General features: G+C 42.8%; 20 non-coding genes across 20 annotated transcripts; all 20 read right to left on the reverse strand.

Moving 5' to 3' along the window:
* Positions 1–318: 318 nt before the first annotated feature.
* LOC134590214 (U1 spliceosomal RNA) lies at positions 319–485 on the reverse strand. Its single transcript, XR_010087170.1, has one exon. It is a non-coding gene; the product is annotated as a U1 spliceosomal RNA (small nuclear RNA).
* A 470-nt stretch (positions 486–955) lies between these two features.
* LOC134592821 (U4 spliceosomal RNA) lies at positions 956–1,096 on the reverse strand. The gene has a single exon (XR_010089391.1). It is a non-coding gene; the product is annotated as a U4 spliceosomal RNA (small nuclear RNA).
* An 898-nt stretch (positions 1,097–1,994) lies between these two features.
* LOC134590779 (U1 spliceosomal RNA) lies at positions 1,995–2,161 on the reverse strand. Its single transcript, XR_010087653.1, has one exon. It is a non-coding gene; the product is annotated as a U1 spliceosomal RNA (small nuclear RNA).
* A 477-nt stretch (positions 2,162–2,638) lies between these two features.
* On the reverse strand, positions 2,639–2,779 carry LOC134591928 (U4 spliceosomal RNA). Its single transcript, XR_010088626.1, has one exon. It is a non-coding gene; the product is annotated as a U4 spliceosomal RNA (small nuclear RNA).
* An 899-nt stretch (positions 2,780–3,678) lies between these two features.
* On the reverse strand, positions 3,679–3,845 carry LOC134591397 (U1 spliceosomal RNA). The gene has a single exon (XR_010088182.1). It is a non-coding gene; the product is annotated as a U1 spliceosomal RNA (small nuclear RNA).
* Positions 3,846–4,316: 471 nt separating this feature from the next.
* Positions 4,317–4,457, reverse strand: LOC134591930 (U4 spliceosomal RNA). Its single transcript, XR_010088627.1, has one exon. It is a non-coding gene; the product is annotated as a U4 spliceosomal RNA (small nuclear RNA).
* An 899-nt stretch (positions 4,458–5,356) lies between these two features.
* On the reverse strand, positions 5,357–5,523 carry LOC134590619 (U1 spliceosomal RNA). The gene has a single exon (XR_010087517.1). It is a non-coding gene; the product is annotated as a U1 spliceosomal RNA (small nuclear RNA).
* A 479-nt stretch (positions 5,524–6,002) lies between these two features.
* LOC134593043 (U4 spliceosomal RNA) lies at positions 6,003–6,143 on the reverse strand. The gene has a single exon (XR_010089582.1). It is a non-coding gene; the product is annotated as a U4 spliceosomal RNA (small nuclear RNA).
* Positions 6,144–7,042: 899 nt separating this feature from the next.
* Positions 7,043–7,209, reverse strand: LOC134590583 (U1 spliceosomal RNA). The gene has a single exon (XR_010087484.1). It is a non-coding gene; the product is annotated as a U1 spliceosomal RNA (small nuclear RNA).
* A 471-nt stretch (positions 7,210–7,680) lies between these two features.
* On the reverse strand, positions 7,681–7,821 carry LOC134592822 (U4 spliceosomal RNA). The gene has a single exon (XR_010089392.1). It is a non-coding gene; the product is annotated as a U4 spliceosomal RNA (small nuclear RNA).
* Positions 7,822–8,719: 898 nt separating this feature from the next.
* On the reverse strand, positions 8,720–8,886 carry LOC134590858 (U1 spliceosomal RNA). The gene has a single exon (XR_010087720.1). It is a non-coding gene; the product is annotated as a U1 spliceosomal RNA (small nuclear RNA).
* Positions 8,887–9,364: 478 nt separating this feature from the next.
* LOC134592823 (U4 spliceosomal RNA) lies at positions 9,365–9,505 on the reverse strand. The gene has a single exon (XR_010089393.1). It is a non-coding gene; the product is annotated as a U4 spliceosomal RNA (small nuclear RNA).
* An 899-nt stretch (positions 9,506–10,404) lies between these two features.
* LOC134589906 (U1 spliceosomal RNA) lies at positions 10,405–10,571 on the reverse strand. Its single transcript, XR_010086911.1, has one exon. It is a non-coding gene; the product is annotated as a U1 spliceosomal RNA (small nuclear RNA).
* Positions 10,572–11,050: 479 nt separating this feature from the next.
* On the reverse strand, positions 11,051–11,191 carry LOC134593044 (U4 spliceosomal RNA). Its single transcript, XR_010089583.1, has one exon. It is a non-coding gene; the product is annotated as a U4 spliceosomal RNA (small nuclear RNA).
* Positions 11,192–12,090: 899 nt separating this feature from the next.
* LOC134590673 (U1 spliceosomal RNA) lies at positions 12,091–12,257 on the reverse strand. The gene has a single exon (XR_010087561.1). It is a non-coding gene; the product is annotated as a U1 spliceosomal RNA (small nuclear RNA).
* Positions 12,258–12,734: 477 nt separating this feature from the next.
* LOC134592824 (U4 spliceosomal RNA) lies at positions 12,735–12,875 on the reverse strand. The gene has a single exon (XR_010089394.1). It is a non-coding gene; the product is annotated as a U4 spliceosomal RNA (small nuclear RNA).
* An 899-nt stretch (positions 12,876–13,774) lies between these two features.
* Positions 13,775–13,941, reverse strand: LOC134589907 (U1 spliceosomal RNA). The gene has a single exon (XR_010086912.1). It is a non-coding gene; the product is annotated as a U1 spliceosomal RNA (small nuclear RNA).
* A 478-nt stretch (positions 13,942–14,419) lies between these two features.
* Positions 14,420–14,560, reverse strand: LOC134593045 (U4 spliceosomal RNA). Its single transcript, XR_010089584.1, has one exon. It is a non-coding gene; the product is annotated as a U4 spliceosomal RNA (small nuclear RNA).
* An 899-nt stretch (positions 14,561–15,459) lies between these two features.
* Positions 15,460–15,626, reverse strand: LOC134590674 (U1 spliceosomal RNA). Its single transcript, XR_010087562.1, has one exon. It is a non-coding gene; the product is annotated as a U1 spliceosomal RNA (small nuclear RNA).
* Positions 15,627–16,103: 477 nt separating this feature from the next.
* Positions 16,104–16,244, reverse strand: LOC134592825 (U4 spliceosomal RNA). Its single transcript, XR_010089395.1, has one exon. It is a non-coding gene; the product is annotated as a U4 spliceosomal RNA (small nuclear RNA).
* Between the last annotated feature and the right edge of the window lie 254 nt (positions 16,245–16,498).

The following is a 16,498-nucleotide window of genomic DNA, read 5'->3' on the forward strand; positions in this document are numbered from 1 at the left end:
ACGTTACGTTCTGTTGGAAGACGTAATATAGGTCTCCAATTCTTTATTTCTTCCATTGCATTGAAGCATACAATAAATCAAAAGAAGTCAGGATAAAAAAATGATGAAAAAAAAGCTGAAAAGTTAAAATAAAAAGTGAAATTCTGGCTTAAAACTGGTCTCCAGAAAACATAGATAATAAAAATGATCAAGCCTAGGAAATGATTGTCGCTGCCTGCTTGATGTGGAAAGTAAGAGCCAAAGAAGACGGGTGCCGTGGCTGAAATTATCCTTCGTCAGAATTGGTGAAGTTCTCTATTTTTGTCAAACAAGCAAACACAGGGGAAAGCGCGAACGCAGTCCCCCACTACCATAAATTATGCAGTCGAGTTTCCCACATTTGAGGAAATCGCAGAGGTCAACTGGTACAGAGTGCAATGAACCAGCCTCACTCTGGGAGAGCCACCTTAGGGATCATGGCTATTGCTCCCCTGCCAGGTAAGTATGACATGACGGGTACATTCAAAGGCACGCCCGCTGGGAAGCCTTTCCTTTAGGCTGTGGTGAAATAATAAAGCAAGTTAAAAAAAAAAAAAGCAAATAAATAATCCAAATGATAGAAGGCTACAAAAGATTACCAAACCTCGTGGCTGATCGTTGTTTTCCTTAGCTACCAGTAATTTTAGTGCCTTCAGGTGGTTAGGTGTGAATAATTGAGCTGGATTCAGGGTGCGAAGGAGCAATTTGCATAAAGGCAAATGCTAGGCCAATGAGCCGAAGGATGGGAATTCGTAGCATGGAGTGAGAATAGTGTGCTGCCGGAAACAAGTGAATTCAGTGGGAGAGAAAGGTAAAAGGGAAATGCTAAGGAGCCAGCGGAAGGAATGGTGCAACAGAGCTCAGGAAGAAACAGGAGTCACGTAAGACACGCCCTAGACATGGGGCGCCATAAACTTTTATTAAACCAATCTTTCAGTCTCCTTAGAGCCTGTCAAAAATTGCCAATGCTGACTGTATTTCAAGTCATCATGGCGGGGTATTGGGTAAAGTTTTCAATTAGCAATAATCACGCCTCGGATTGACCTCATGGGCTACGATACTGCCACTGCGCAAAGTTAACTGTTCAAGTGGGCCAGCTTTTAAGAGCTACCACGTAAGGACACTTTAAGACAGCGGTGAGAAAAAGTTCAGACCATAAGCCATTGCAAAGGATTGTGGGAGGCAATATTCTAATTAGGCCCGCTTCCTCCTACAGGGAAGCTTAAACCCCAACAAATTCCTCGGTCTTCTTATATGGCATCTTGGAATGGTTCCAAACCTATAACAGAGAGTGAGGGCAACCATATCTTGCAGCAAACCTTGTACAATTTTTTTTCTCTCTTTGGAAACGGTTTTGCCAAGATTCTACTACAGCAGCCATTAGGCAGAGTACACAATCCGCTGGTCTACGTTCGTCCCCAAAGTCACACATTTCATGACTTCATCGATAGGAATGACCCTTGCCTAGCACCTGTCTTCTCTTCATCCACACTCAACAGGGCTGAAAGAACATTTGTGGTGGCTTTTTCAAAATTCCATGGTGTTCATTAGTAAGTGCTAGCGACCACCCAGCTATTCCTAAGGTTTGGTCTGATTGTCTCAAGCGGCAATTCACTGCCTTGATCCAGAAAATCTTTTTTTCCCAGAAATTCAATCAAACGTTACGTTCTGTTGGAAGACGTAATATAGGTCTCCAATTCTTTATTTCTTCCATTGCATTGAAGCATACAATAAATCAAAAGAAGTCAGGATAAAAAAATGATGAAAAAAAAGCTGAAAAGTTAAAATAAAAAGTGAAATTCTGGCTTAAAACTGGTCTCCAGAAAACATAGATAATAAAAATGATCAAGCCTAGGAAATGATTGTCGCTGCCTGCTTGATGTGGAAAGTAAGAGCCAAAGAAGACGGGTGCCGTGGCTGAAATTATCCTTCGTCAGAATTGGTGAAGTTCTCTATTTTTGTCAAACAAGCAAACACAGGGGAAAGCGCGAACGCAGTCCCCCACTACCATAAATTATGCAGTCGAGTTTCCCACATTTGAGGAAATCGCAGAGGTCAACTGATACAGAGTGCAATGAACCAGCCTCACTCTGGGAGAGCCACCTTAGGGATCATGGCTATTGCACCCCTGCCAGGTAAGTATGACATGACGGGTACATTCAAAGGCACGCCCGCTGGGAAGCCTTTCCTTTAGGCTGTGGTGAAATAATAAAGCAAGTTAAAAAAAAAAAAAAAGAAGAGCAAATAAATAATCCAAATGATAGAAGGCTACAAAAGATTACCAAACCTCGTGGCTGATCGTTGTTTTCCTTAGCTACCAGTAATTTTAGTGCCTTCAGGTGGTTAGGTGTGAATAATTGAGCTGGATTCAGGGTGCGAAGGAGCAATTTGCATAAAGGCAAATGCTAGGCCAATGAGCCGAAGGATGGGAATTCGTAGCATGTAGTGAGAATAGTGTGCTGCCGGAAACAAGTGGATTCAGTGGGAGAGAAAGGTAAAAGGGAAATGCAAGGAAGCCAGCGGAAGGAATGGTGCAACAGAGCTCAGGAAGAAACGGGAGTCACGTAAGACACGCCCTAGACATGGGGCGCCATAAACTTTTTTTAAACCAATCTTTCAGTCTCCTTAGAGCCTGTCAAAAATTGCCAATGCTGACTGTATTTCAAGTCATCATGGCGGGGTATTGGGTAAAGTTTTCAATTAGCAATAATCACGCCTCGGATTGACCTCATGGGCTACGATACTGCCACTGCGCAAAGATAACTGTTCAAGTGGGCCAGCTTTTAAGAGCTACCACGTAAGGACACTTTAAGACAGCGGTGAGAAAAAGTTCATGACCATAAGCCATTGCAAAGGATTATGGGAGGCAATATTCTAATTAGGCCCGCTTCCTCCTACAGGGAAGCTTAAACCCCAACAAATTCCTCGGTCTTCTTATATGGCATCTTGGAATGGTTCCAAACCTATAACAGAGAGTGAGGGCAACCATATCTTGCAGCAAACCTTGTACAATTTTTTTTCTCTCTTTGGAAACAGTTTTGCCAAGATTCTACTACAGCAGCCATTAGGCAGAGTACACAATCCGCTGGTCTACGTTCGTCCCCAAAGTCACACATTTCATGACTCCATCGATAGGAATGACCCTTGCCTAGCACCTGTCTTCTCTTCATCCACACTCAACAGGGCTGAAAGAACATTTGTGGTGGCTTTTTCAAAATTCCATGGTGTTCATTAGTAAGTGCTAGCGACCACCCAGCTATTCCTAAGGTTTGGTCTGATTGTCTCAAGCGGCAATTCACTGCCTTGATCCAGAAAATCTTTTTTTCCCAGAAATTCAATCAAACGTTACGTTCTGTTGGAAGACGTAATATAGGTCTCCAATTCTTTATTTCTTCCATTGCATTGAAGCATACAATAAATCAAAAGAAGTCAGGATAAAAAAATGATGAAAAAAAAGCTGAAAAGTTAAAATAAAAAGTGAAATTCTGGCTTAAAACTGGTCTCCAGAAAACATAGATAATAAAAATGATCAAGCCTAGGAAATGATTGTCGCTGCCTGCTTGATGTGGAAAGTAAGAGCCAAAGAAGACGGGTGCCGTGGCTGAAATTATCCTTCGTCAGAATTGGTGAAGTTCTCTATTTTTGTCAAACAAGCAAACACAGGGGAAAGCGCGAACGCAGTCCCCCACTACCATAAATTATGCAATCTAGTTTCCCACATTTGAGGAAATCGCAGAGGTCAACTGGTACGGAGTGCAATGAACCAGCCTCACTCTGGGAGAGCCACCTTAGGGATCATGGCTATTGCTCCCCTGCCAGGTAAGTATGACATGACGGGTACATTCAAAGGCACGCCCGCTGGGAAGCCTTTCCTTTAGGCTGTGGTGAAATAATAAAGCAAGTTAAAAAAAAAAAAAAGCAAATAAATAATCCAAATGATAGAAGGCTACAAAAGATTACCAAACCTCGTGGCTGATCGTTGTTTTCCTTAGCTACCAGTAATTTTAGTGCCTTCAGGTGGTTAGGTGTGAATAATTGAGCTGGATTCAGGGTGCGAAGGAGCAATTTGCATAAAGGCAAATGCTAGGCCAATGAGCCGAAGGATGGGAATTCGTAGCATGGAGTGAGAATAGTGTGCTGCCGGAAACAAGTGAATTCAGTGGGAGAGAAAGGTAAAAGGGAAATGCTAAGAAGCCAGCGGAAGGAATGGTGCAACAGAGCTCAGGAAGAAACAGGAGTCACGTAAGACACGCCCTAGACATGGGGCGCCATAAACTTTTATTAAACCAATCTTTCAGTCTCCTTAGAGCCTGTCAAAAATTGCCAATGCTGACTGTATTTCAAGTCATCATGGCGGGGTATTGGGTAAAGTTTTCAATTAGCAATAATCACGCCTCGGATTGACCTCATGGGCTACGATACTGCCACTGCGCAAAGATAACTGTTCAAGTGGGCCAGCTTTTAAGAGCTACCACGTAAGGACACTTTAAGACAGCGGTGAGAAAAAGTTCATGACCATAAGCCATTGCAAAGGATTATGGGAGGCAATATTCTAATTAGGCCCGCTTCCTCCTACAGGGAAGCTTAAACCCCAACAAATTCCTCGGTCTTCTTATATGGCATCTTGGAATGGTTCCAAACCTATAACAGAGAGTGAGGGCAACCATATCTTGCAGCAAACCTTGTACAATTTTTTTTCTCTCTTTGGAAACAGTTTTGCCAAGATTCTACTACAGCAGCCATTAGGCAGAGTACACAATCCGCTGGTCTACGTTCGTCCCCAAAGTCACACATTTCATGACTCCATCGATAGGAATGACCCTCGCCTAGCACCTGTCTTCTCTTCATCCACACTCAACAGGGCTGAAAGAACATTTGTGGTGGCTTTTTCAAAATTCCATGGTGTTCATTAGTAAGTGCTAGCGACCACCCAGCTATTCCTAAGGTTTGGTCTGATTGTCTCAAGCGGCAATTCACTGCCTTGATCCAGAAAATCTTTTTTTCCCAGAAATTCAATCAAACGTTACGTTCTGTTGGAAGACGTAATATAGGTCTCCAATTCTTTATTTCTTCCATTGCATTGAAGCATACAATAAATCAAAAGAAGTCAGGATAAAAAAATGATGAAAAAAAAGCTGAAAAGTTAAAATAAAAAGTGAAATTCTGGCTTAAAACTGGTCTCCAGAAAACATAGATAATAAAAATGATCAAGCCTAGGAAATGATTGTCGCTGCCTGCTTGATGTGGAAAGTAAGAGCCAAAGAAGACGGGTGCCGTGGCTGAAATTATCCTTCGTCAGAATTGGTGAAGTTCTCTATTTTTGTCAAACAAGCAAACACAGGGGAAAGCGCGAACGCAGTCCCCCACTACCATAAATTATGCAGTCGAGTTTCCCACATTTGAGGAAATCGCAGAGGTCAACTGGTACGGAGTGCAATGAACCAGCCTCACTCTGGGAGAGCCACCTTAGGGATCATGGCTATTAATCCCCTGCCAGGTAAGTATGACATGACGGGTACATTCAAAGGCACGCCCGCTGGGAAGCCTTTCCTTTAGGCTGTGGTGAAATAATAAAGCAAGTTAAAAAAAAAAAAAAAAAGAAGAGCAAATAAATAATCCAAATGATAGAAGGCTACAAAAGATTACCAAACCTCGTGGCTGATCGTTGTTTTCCTTAGCTACCAGTAATTTTAGTGCCTTCAGGTGGTTAGGTGTGAATAATTGAGCTGGATTCAGGATGCGAAGGAGCAATTTGCATAAAGGCAAATGCTAGGCCAATGAGCCGAAGGATGGGAATTCGTAGCATGTAGTGAGAATAGTGTGCTGCCGGAAACAAGTGGATTCAGTGGGAGAGAAAGGTAAAAGGGAAATGCAAGGAAGCCAGCGGAAGGAATGGTGCAACAGAGCTCAGGAAGAAACGGGAGTCACGTAAGACACGCCCTAGACATGGGGCGCCATAAACTTTTTTTAAACCAATCTTTCAGTCCCCTTAGAGCCTGTCAAAAATTGCCAATGCTGACTGTATTTCAAGTCATCATGGCGGGGTATTGGGTAAAGTTTTCAATTAGCAATAATCACGCCTCGGATTGACCTCATGGGCTACGATACTGCCACTGCGCAAAGATAACTGTTCAAGTGGGCCAGCTTTTAAGAGCTACCACGTAAGGACACTTTAAGACAGCGGTGAGAAAAAGTTCATGACCATAAGCCATTGCAAAGGATTATGGGAGGCAATATTCTAATTAGGCCCGCTTCCTCCTACAGGGAAGCTTAAACCCCAACAAATTCCTCGGTCTTCTTATATGGCATCTTGGAATGGTTCCAAACCTATAACAGAGAGTGAGGGCAACCATATCTTGCAGCAAACCTTGTACAATTTTTTTTCTCTCTTTGGAAACAGTTTTGCCAAGATTCTACTACAGCAGCCATTAGGCAGAGTACACAATCCGCTGGTCTACGTTCGTCCCCAAAGTCACACATTTCATGACTCCATCGATAGGAATGACCCTTGCCTAGCACCTGTCTTCTCTTCATCCACACTCAACAGGGCTGAAAGAACATTTGTGGTGGCTTTTTCAAAATTCCATGGTGTTCATTAGTAAGTGCTAGCGACCACCCAGCTATTCCTAAGGTTTGGTCTGATTGTCTCAAGCGGCAATTCACTGCCTTGATCCAGAAAATCTTTTTTTCCCAGAAATTCAATCAAACGTTACGTTCTGTTGGAAGACGTAATATAGGTCTCCAATTCTTTATTTCTTCCATTGCATTGAAGCATACAATAAATCAAAAGAAGTCAGGATAAAAAAATGATGAAAAAAAAGCTGAAAAGTTAAAATAAAAAGTGAAATTCTGGCTTAAAACTGGTCTCCAGAAAACATAGATAATAAAAATGATCAAGCCTAGGAAATGATTGTCGCTGCCTGCTTGATGTGGAAAGTAAGAGCCAAAGAAGACGGGTGCCGTGGCTGAAATTATCCTTCGTCAGAATTGGTGAAGTTCTCTATTTTTGTCAAACAAGCAAACACAGGGGAAAGCGCGAACGCAGTCCCCCACTACCATAAATTATGCAATCGAGTTTCCCACATTTGAGGAAATCGCAGAGGTCAACTGGTACGGAGTGCAATGAACCAGCCTCACTCTGGGAGAGCCACCTTAGGGATCATGGCTATTGCTCCCCTGCCAGGTAAGTATGACATGACGGGTACATTCAAAGGCACGCCCGCTGGGAAGCCTTTCCTTTAGGCTGTGGTGAAATAATAAAGCAAGTTAAAAAAAAAAAAAAGCAAATAAATAATCCAAATGATAGAAGGCTACAAAAGATTACCAAACCTCGTGGCTGATCGTTGTTTTCCTTAGCTACCAGTAATTTTAGTGCCTTCAGGTGGTTAGGTGTGAATAATTGAGCTGGATTCAGGGTGCGAAGGAGCAATTTGCATAAAGGCAAATGCTAGGCCAATGAGCCGAAGGATGGGAATTCGTAGCATGGAGTGAGAATAGTGTGCTGCCGGAAACAAGTGAATTCAGTGGGAGAGAAAGGTAAAAGGGAAATGCTAAGAAGCCAGCGGAAGGAATGGTGCAACAGAGCTCAGGAAGAAACAGGAGTCACGTAAGACACGCCCTAGACATGGGGCGCCATAAACTTTTATTAAACCAATCTTTCAGTCTCCTTAGAGCCTGTCAAAAATTGCCAATGCTGACTGTATTTCAAGTCATCATGGCGGGGTATTGGGTAAAGTTTTCAATTAGCAATAATCACGCCTCGGATTGACCTCATGGGCTACGATACTGCCACTGCGCAAAGTTAACTGTTCAAGTGGGCCAGCTTTTAAGAGCTACCACGTAAGGACACTTTAAGACAGCGGTGAGAAAAAGTTCAGACCATAAGCCATTGCAAAGGATTGTGGGAGGCAATATTCTAATTAGGCCCGCTTCCTCCTACAGGGAAGCTTAAACCCCAACAAATTCCTCGGTCTTCTTATATGGCATCTTGGAATGGTTCCAAACCTATAACAGAGAGTGAGGGCAACCATATCTTGCAGCAAACCTTGTACAATTTTTTTTCTCTCTTTGGAAACGGTTTTGCCAAGATTCTACTACAGCAGCCATTAGGCAGAGTACACAATCCGCTGGTCTACGTTCGTCCCCAAAGTCAAACATTTCATGACTTCATCGATAGGAATGACCCTTGCCTAGCACCTGTCTTCTCTTCATCCACACTCAACAGGGCTGAAAGAACATTTGTGGTGGCTTTTTCAAAATTCCATGGTGTTCATTAGTAAGTGCTAGCGACCACCCAGCTATTCCTAAGGTTTGGTCTGATTGTCTCAAGCGGCAATTCACTGCCTTGATCCAGAAAATCTTTTTTTCCCAGAAATTCAATCAAACGTTACGTTCTGTTGGAAGACGTAATATAGGTCTCCAATTCTTTATTTCTTCCATTGCATTGAAGCATACAATAAATCAAAAGAAGTCAGGATAAAAAAATGATGAAAAAAAAGCTGAAAAGTTAAAATAAAAAGTGAAATTCTGGCTTAAAACTGGTCTCCAGAAAACATAGATAATAAAAATGATCAAGCCTAGGAAATGATTGTCGCTGCCTGCTTGATGTGGAAAGTAAGAGCCAAAGAAGACGGGTGCCGTGGCTGAAATTATCCTTCGTCAGAATTGGTGAAGTTCTCTATTTTTGTCAAACAAGCAAACACAGGGGAAAGCGCGAACGCAGTCCCCCACTACCGTAAATTATGCAGTCGAGTTTCCCACATTTGAGGAAATCGCAGAGGTCAACTGGTACAGAGTGCAATGAACCAGCCTCACTCTGGGAGAGCCACCTTAGGGATCATGGCTATTGCTCCCCTGCCAGGTAAGTATGACATGACGGGTACATTCAAAGGCACGCCCGCTTGGAAGCCTTTCCTTTAGGCTGTGGTGAAATAATAAAGCAAGTTTAAAAAAAAAAAAAAAGAAGAGCAAATAAATAATCCAAATGATAGAAGGCTACAAAAGATTACCAAACCTCGTGGCTGATCGTTGTTTTCCTTAGCTACCAGTAATTTTAGTGCCTTCAGGTGGTTAGGTGTGAATAATTGAGCTGGATTCAGGGTGCGAAGGAGCAATTTGCATAAAGGCAAATGCTAGGCCAATGAGCCGAAGGATGGGAATTCGTAGCATGTAGTGAGAATAGTGTGCTGCCGGAAACAAGTGGATTCAGTGGGAGAGAAAGGTAAAAGGGAAATGCAAGGAAGCCAGCGGAAGGAATGGTGCAACAGAGCTCAGGAAGAAACGGGAGTCACGTAAGACACGCCCTAGACATGGGGCGCCATAAACTTTTTTTAAACCAATCTTTCAGTCTCCTTAGAGCCTGTCAAAAATTGCCAATGCTGACTGTATTTCAAGTCATCATGGCGGGGTATTGGGTAAAGTTTTCAATTAGCAATAATCACGCCTCGGATTGACCTCATGGGCTACGATACTGCCACTGCGCAAAGTTAACTGTTCAAGCGGGCCAGCTTTTAAGAGCTACCACGTAAGGACACTTTAAGACAGCGGTGAGAAAAAGTTCATGACCATAAGCCATTGCAAAGGATTGTGGGAGGCAATATTCTAATTAGGCCCGCTTCCTCCTACAGGGAAGCTTAAACCCCAACAAATTCCTCGGTCTTCTTATATGGCATCTTGGAATGGTTCCAAACCTATAACAGAGAGTGAGGGCAACCATATCTTGCAGCAAACCTTGTACAATTTTTTTTCTCTCTTTGGAAACAGTTTTGCCAAGATTCTACTACAGCAGCCATTAGGCAGAGTACACAATCCGCTGGTCTACGTTCGTCCCCAAAGTCACACATTTCATGACTCCATCGATAGGAATGACCCTTGCCTAGCACCTGTCTTCTCTTCATCCACACTCAACAGGGCTGAAAGAACATTTGTGGTGGCTTTTTCAAAATTCCATGGTGTTCATTAGTAAGTGCTAGCGACCACCCAGCTATTCCTAAGGTTTGGTCTGATTGTCTCAAGCGGCAATTCACTGCCTTGATCCAGAAAATCTTTTTTTCCCAGAAATTCAATCAAACGTTACGTTCTGTTGGAAGACGTAATATAGGTCTCCAATTCTTTATTTCTTCCATTGCATTGAAGCATACAATAAATCAAAAGAAGTCAGGATAAAAAAATGATGAAAAAAAAGCTGAAAAGTTAAAATAAAAAGTGAAATTCTGGCTTAAAACTGGTCTCCAGAAAACATAGATAATAAAAATGATCAAGCCTAGGAAATGATTGTCGCTGCCTGCTTGATGTGGAAAGTAAGAGCCAAAGAAGACGGGTGCCGTGGCTGAAATTATCCTTCATCAGAATTGGTGAAGTTCTCTATTTTTGTCAAACAAGCAAACACAGGGGAAAGCGCGAACGCAGTCCCCCACTACCATAAATTATGCAGTCGAGTTTCCCACATTTGAGGAAATCGCAGAGGTCAACTGGTACGGAGTGCAATGAACCAGCCTCACTCTGGGAGAGCCACCTTAGGGATCATGGCTATTGCTCCCCTGCCAGGTAAGTATGACATGACGGGTACATTCAAAGGCACGCCCGCTGGGAAGCCTTTCCTTTAGGCTGTGGTGAAATAATAAAGCAAGTTAAAAAAAAAAAAAAAAAGAAGAGCAAATAAATAATCCAAATGATAGAAGGCTACAAAAGATTACCAAACCTCGTGGCTGATCGTTGTTTTCCTTAGCTACCAGTAATTTTAGTGCCTTCAGGTGGTTAGGTGTGAATAATTGAGCTGGATTCAGGGTGCGAAGGAGCAATTTGCATAAAGGCAAATGCTAGGCCAATGAGCCGAAGGATGGGAATTCGTAGCATGTAGTGAGAATAGTGTGCTGCCGGAAACAAGTGGATTCAGTGGGAGAGAAAGGTAAAAGGGAAATGCAAGGAAGCCAGCGGAAGGAATGGTGCAACAGAGCTCAGGAAGAAACGGGAGTCACGTAAGACACGCCCTAGACATGGGGCGCCATAAACTTTTTTTAAACCAATCTTTCAGTCCCCTTAGAGCCTGTCAAAAATTGCCAATGCTGACTGTATTTCAAGTCATCATGGCGGGGTATTGGGTAAAGTTTTCAATTAGCAATAATCACGCCTCGGATTGACCTCATGGGCTACGATACTGCCACTGCGCAAAGATAACTGTTCAAGTGGGCCAGCTTTTAAGAGCTACCACGTAAGGACACTTTAAGACAGCGGTGAGAAAAAGTTCATGACTATAAGCCATTGCAAAGGATTGTGGGAGGCAATATTCTAATTAGGCCCGCTTCCTCCTACAGGGAAGCTTAAACCCCAACAAATTCCTCGGTCTTCTTATATGGCATCTTGGAATGGTTCCAAACCTATAACAGAGAGTGAGGGCAACCATATCTTGCAGCAAACCTTGTACAATTTTTTTTCTCTCTTTGGAAACGGTTTTGCCAAGATTCTACTACAGCAGCCATTAGGCAGAGTACACAATCCGCTGGTCTACGTTCGTCCCCAAAGTCACACATTTCATGACTTCATCGATAGGAATGACCCTTGCCTAGCACCTGTCTTCTCTTCATCCACACTCAACAGGGCTGAAAGAACATTTGTGGTGGCTTTTTCAAAATTCCATGGTGTTCATTAGTAAGTGCTAGCGACCACCCAGCTATTCCTAAGGTTTGGTCTGATTGTCTCAAGCGGCAATTCACTGCCTTGATCCAGAAAATCTTTTTTTCCCAGAAATTCAATCAAACGTTACGTTCTGTTGGAAGACGTAATATAGGTCTCCAATTCTTTATTTCTTCCATTGCATTGAAGCATACAATAAATCAAAAGAAGTCAGGATAAAAAAATGATGAAAAAAAAGCTGAAAAGTTAAAATAAAAAGTGAAATTCTGGCTTAAAACTGGTCTCCAGAAAACATAGATAATAAAAATGATCAAGCCTAGGAAATGATTGTCGCTGCCTGCTTGATGTGGAAAGTAAGAGCCAAAGAAGACGGGTGCCGTGGCTGAAATTATCCTTCGTCAGAATTAGTGAAGTTCTCTATTTTTGTCAAACAAGCAAACACAGGGGAAAACGCGAACGCAGTCCCCCACTACCATAAATTATGCAGTCGAGTTTCCCACATTTGAGGAAATCGCAGAGGTCAACTGGTACAGAGTGCAATGAACCAGCCTCACTCTGGGAGAGCCACCTTAGGGATCATGGCTATTGCTCCCCTGCCAGGTAAGTATGACATGACGGGTACATTCAAAGGCACGCCCGCTTGGAAGCCTTTCCTTTAGGCTGTGGTGAAATAATAAAGCAAGTTTAAAAAAAAAAAAAAGAAGAGCAAATAAATAATCCAAATGATAGAAGGCTACAAAAGATTACCAAACCTCGTGGCTGATCGTTGTTTTCCTTAGCTACCAGTAATTTTAGTGCCTTCAGGTGGTTAGGTGTGAATAATTGAGCTGGATTCAGGGTGCGAAGGAGCAATTTGCATAAAGGCAAATGCTAGGCCAATGAGCCGAAGGATGGGAATTCGTAGCATGTAGTGAGAATAGTGTGCTGCCGGAAACAAGTGGATTCAGTGGGAGAGAAAGGTAAAAGGGAAATGCAAGGAAGCCAGCGGAAGGAATGGTGCAACAGAGCTCAGGAAGAAACGGGAGTCACGTAAGACACGCCCTAGACATGGGGCGCCATAAACTTTTTTTAAACCAATCTTTCAGTCTCCTTAGAGCCTGTCAAAAATTGCCAATGCTGACTGTATTTCAAGTCATCATGGCGGGGTATTGGGTAAAGTTTTCAATTAGCAATAATCACGCCTCGGATTGACCTCATGGGCTACGATACTGCCACTGCGCAAAGTTAAATGTTCAAGCGGGCCAGCTTTTAAGAGCTACCACGTAAGGACACTTTAAGACAGCGGTGAGAAAAAGTTCATGACCATAAGCCATTGCAAAGGATTGTGGGAGGCAATATTCTAATTAGGCCCGCTTCCTCCTACAGGGAAGCTTAAACCCCAACAAATTCCTCGGTCTTCTTATATGGCATCTTGGAATGGTTCCAAACCTATAACAGAGAGTGAGGGCAACCATATCTTGCAGCAAACCTTGTACAATTTTTTTTCTCTCTTTGGAAACAGTTTTGCCAAGATTCTACTACAGCAGCCATTAGGCAGAGTACACAATCCGCTGGTCTACGTTCGTCCCCAAAGTCTCACATTTCATGACTCCATCGATAGGAATGACCCTTGCCTAGCACCTGTCTTCTCTTCATCCACACTCAACAGGGCTGAAAGAACATTTGTGGTGGCTTTTTCAAAATTCCATGGTGTTCATTAGTAAGTGCTAGCGACCACCCAGCTATTCCTAAGGTTTGGTCTGATTGTCTCAAGCGGCAATTCACTGCCTTGATCCAGAAAATCTTTTTTTCCCAGAAATTCAATCAAACGTTACGTTCTGTTGGAAGACGTAATATAGGTCTCCAATTCTTTATTTCTTCCATTGCATTGAAGCATACAATAAATCAAAAGAAGTCAGGATAAAAAAATGATGAAAAAAAAGCTGAAAAGTTAAAATAAAAAGTGAAATTCTGGCTTAAAACTGGTCTCCAGAAAACATAGATAATAAAAATGATCAAGCCTAGGAAATGATTGTCGCTGCCTGCTTGATGTGGAAAGTAAGAGCCAAAGAAGACGGGTGCCGTGGCTGAAATTATCCTTCATCAGAATTGGTGAAGTTCTCTATTTTTGTCAAACAAGCAAACACAGGGGAAAGCGCGAACGCAGTCCCCCACTACCATAAATTATGCAGTCGAGTTTCCCACATTTGAGGAAATCGCAGAGGTCAACTGGTACGGAGTGCAATGAACCAGCCTCACTCTGGGAGAGCCACCTTAGGGATCATGGCTATTGCTCCCCTGCCAGGTAAGTATGACATGACGGGTACATTCAAAGGCACGCCCGCTGGGAAGCCTTTCCTTTAGGCTGTGGTGAAATAATAAAGCAAGTTAAAAAAAAAAAAAAAAAGAAGAGCAAATAAATAATCCAAATGATAGAAGGCTACAAAAGATTACCAAACCTCGTGGCTGATCGTTGTTTTCCTTAGCTACCAGTAATTTTAGTGCCTTCAGGTGGTTAGGTGTGAATAATTGAGCTGGATTCAGGGTGCGAAGGAGCAATTTGCATAAAGGCAAATGCTAGGCCAATGAGCCGAAGGATGGGAATTCGTAGCATGTAGTGAGAATAGTGTGCTGCCGGAAACAAGTGGATTCAGTGGGAGAGAAAGGTAAAAGGGAAATGCAAGGAAGCCAGCGGAAGGAATGGTGCAACAGAGCTCAGGAAGAAACGGGAGTCACGTAAGACACGCCCTAGACAGGGGCGCCATAAACTTTTTTTAAACCAATCTTTCAGTCCCCTTAGAGCCTGTCAAAAATTGCCAATGCTGACTGTATTTCAAGTCATCATGGCGGGGTATTGGGTAAAGTTTTCAATTAGCAATAATCACGCCTCGGATTGACCTCATGGGCTACGATACTGCCACTGCGCAAAGATAACTGTTCAAGTGGGCCAGCTTTTAAGAGCTACCACGTAAGGACACTTTAAGACAGCGGTGAGAAAAAGTTCATGACTATAAGCCATTGCAAAGGATTGTGGGAGGCAATATTCTAATTAGGCCCGCTTCCTCCTACAGGGAAGCTTAAACCCCAACAAATTCCTCGGTCTTCTTATATGGCATCTTGGAATGGTTCCAAACCTATAACAGAGAGTGAGGGCAACCATATCTTGCAGCAAACCTTGTACAATTTTTTTTCTCTCTTTGGAAACGGTTTTGCCAAGATTCTACTACAGCAGCCATTAGGCAGAGTACACAATCCGCTGGTCTACGTTCGTCCCCAAAGTCACACATTTCATGACTTCATCGATAGGAATGACCCTTGCCTAGCACCTGTCTTCTCTTCATCCACACTCAACAGGGCTGAAAGAACATTTGTGGTGGCTTTTTCAAAATTCCATGGTGTTCATTAGTAAGTGCTAGCGACCACCCAGCTATTCCTAAGGTTTGGTCTGATTGTCTCAAGCGGCAATTCACTGCCTTGATCCAGAAAATCTTTTTTTCCCAGAAATTCAATCAAACGTTACGTTCTGTTGGAAGACGTAATATAGGTCTCCAATTCTTTATTTCTTCCATTGCATTGAAGCATACAATAAATCAAAAGAAGTCAGGATAAAAAAATGATGAAAAAAAAGCTGAAAAGTTAAAATAAAAAGTGAAATTCTGGCTTAAAACTGGTCTCCAGAAAACATAGATAATAAAAATGATCAAGCCTAGGAAATGATTGTCGCTGCCTGCTTGATGTGGAAAGTAAGAGCCAAAGAAGACGGGTGCCGTGGCTGAAATTATCCTTCGTCAGAATTAGTGAAGTTCTCTATTTTTGTCAAACAAGCAAACACAGGGGAAAACGCGAACGCAGTCCCCCACTACCATAAATTATGCAGTCGAGTTTCCCACATTTGAGGAAATCGCAGAGGTCAACTGGTACAGAGTGCAATGAACCAGCCTCACTCTGGGAGAGCCACCTTAGGGATCATGGCTATTGCTCCCCTGCCAGGTAAGTATGACATGACAGGTACATTCAAAGGCACGCCCGCTTGGAAGCCTTTCCTTTAGGCTGTGGTGAAATAATAAAGCAAGTTTAAAAAAAAAAAAAAGAAGAGCAAATAAATAATCCAAATGATAGAAGGCTACAAAAGATTACCAAACCTCGTGGCTGATCGTTGTTTTCCTTAGCTACCAGTAATTTTAGTGCCTTCAGGTGGTTAGGTGTGAATAATTGAGCTGGATTCAGGGTGCGAAGGAGCAATTTGCATAAAGGCAAATGCTAGGCCAATGAGCCGAAGGATGGGAATTCGTAGCATGTAGTGAGAATAGTGTGCTGCCGGAAACAAGTGGATTCAGTGGGAGAGAAAGGTAAAAGGGAAATGCAAGGAAGCCAGCGGAAGGAATGGTGCAACAGAGCTCAGGAAGAAACGGGAGTCACGTAAGACACGCCCTAGACATGGGGCGCCATAAACTTTTTTTAAACCAATCTTTCAGTCTCCTTAGAGCCTGTCAAAAATTGCCAATGCTGACTGTATTTCAAGTCATCATGGCGGGGTATTGGGTAAAGTTTTCAATTAGCAATAATCACGCCTCGGATTGACCTCATGGGCTACGATACTGCCACTGCGCAAAGTTAAATGTTCAAGCGGGCCAGCTTTTAAGAGCTACCACGTAAGGACACTTTAAGACAGCGGTGAGAAAAAGTTCATGACCATAAGCCATTGCAAAGGATTGTGGGAGGCAATATTCTAATTAGGCCCGCTTCCTCCTACAGGGAAGCTTAAACCCCAACAAATTCCTCGGTCTTCTTATATGGCATCTTGGAATGGTTCCAAACCTATAACAGAGAGTGAGGGCAACCATATCTTGCAGCAAACCTTGTACAATTT

This window comes from Pelobates fuscus, chromosome 2, assembly GCF_036172605.1.
Source record: "Pelobates fuscus isolate aPelFus1 chromosome 2, aPelFus1.pri, whole genome shotgun sequence".
NCBI classification, from domain to species: Eukaryota; Metazoa; Chordata; class Amphibia; order Anura; family Pelobatidae; genus Pelobates; species Pelobates fuscus.